A 2070-nucleotide genomic window follows, 5' to 3' on the forward strand; every position below is an offset into this window, starting at 1 on the left:
CAATTAAACAAAACAAAGGGAACTTTTAAAATGACATATCACTAATTCAAATTACTATCAATTTAGTCTATTATTAAAATACTTAAAAATATTATTTTATAACATCACTTTTAATTTAATTTATAATAATATAATTTTAATTATTTTAAATATTATATTATTTAATTAATATCTTGTGAATAACTTCAAATTTATTATTCTATATTTTATATTTATAATAATAAAATAAAAATATATTAATAATTAATAATGATAATTTAGTAAAATTATTTTATATTTCTTTCATTTATATTTTTTATTTAAATTATTTAAAAAATTTAAATGTGATAATAATTTGTACCTATCTTTTTTATTTATCATTTTTAATTAAATTATTTGAAATTATTAAATGTGATAATTATTGAATAAAGAATACTATTTTCATTCCTTTTTTAATATTGTTGATTAAAAATTATTTACATAAATAAAAAATTTATAAAATTTTTCTAATTTTCATACAAAATATCATCTTTTTTTTCTATATAATACTTAACATTATTTATCTTGACCCATTTATTTCTTTTTCTGTAGTAAATAAACAAAAATAAATTTGACAAAACAATTTAATATACTATTTTGAAGTTTGTAAACTACAAATCAAAAGGAACAGTTTATTTTGTTGAAAAAATGATACTATTTAAAAATGAACTGAGAGAGTATTTATGTATCTAATTAGTGTGGCTTGGATGTTGAAGCACATTAATCTTGTGAGAAACTTATTCTATGAAAATAAAAGAGCTATTGAGAGATGAAATTTAAATTAAGAAAAAGATATTTGAACAATAATAACATTAAATATTTGAAAATAATTTACCTAAATACTCCTTTTTGAAAACTATCAACTAAAATGTCCTCTTATCATATCTCGTTTATCATACCGTTGGATATCAATAAAAAATTGATCACATGACCGTTAACGATGTAATATATTAAAACATTACTTTATTTCTTCTTACGCATATATTAATAACAAACTTGTTATATATCAGTTTCTCTGGAAGTCCTATCTACGTCTAACATACAATAATCCATAAGACAATTGGCTATGGAATGCATCTACATATTTTGATTTATTTCTACATAATAGAAATGCATCAAATGATAGAGTGAAACTACAATTTGGATTACCTCAAGAAATTCCATATCTCTCGAGGAACATGAAAAAGTATCATAAGGTAGATTTACATAAACAAGTTGATTATAATTGGACATTATTCTACGAAAATGAGAACAAAGAGTGGAATGAACGAGAGAATCATATTCTTCATGGTCAACCTCTAAATGTTGAATTTAAACTAAGTTATGAATACATGGTTTGATTTTTCAAAAATTCTAAACAATTTATTTATGTAGAAAACCTATTGGTTGATCCTCATGCCAATCCACCCCAATCTCCACCGTGATCTAGCCAACATTTTTTTCAAGAATCAATGCCCAACACACACACAACACAACAAAATCAATATTATATACCAACACCTCCTGACACTCAACCGCCTCCTCATACTTTTATCCACACACCACATCAATCTTACAGGTTCACGTTAGGAGAACAATTTAATTTTGACAGCCAACAACCACATCAAGAAGACAATTGTCGAGTATCATTTGCATCAAACAATTGTTGTATAACACATTCAACACTCGCTATAGTACATCTAAGTTTGCTATCCAGTTACTGAATAATATATATCAACAAAGCTTTCAAATTCCAAGCTTTGAAAATACATATACTCCGTTAATCAAATATTCAACTAGACTCAAGGTGGAAGTAATTCTTCTGCAACACTTCCTCCTAGACATCCTTAACAACAAGAAGACGAAGATCAAGAAGAAGAATAAACTTGTGATGTATCAAGTTGTCGTCAAAACCTCTCGGTAATGTGGTACTGGGGGTCACCTTCGACATTAATTTTATCGTAATTTAAATTTTTTATTTTTGTATTTTTATGAATTATATATATATATATATATATATATATATATATATATATATATATATATTTTTTTTTTTTATTTGAAAAATATTTT

The sequence above is a fragment of the Cicer arietinum genome, chromosome 2 (genome assembly GCF_000331145.2).
Source record: "Cicer arietinum cultivar CDC Frontier isolate Library 1 chromosome 2, Cicar.CDCFrontier_v2.0, whole genome shotgun sequence".
Lineage (NCBI taxonomy): Eukaryota > Viridiplantae > Streptophyta > Magnoliopsida > Fabales > Fabaceae > Cicer > Cicer arietinum.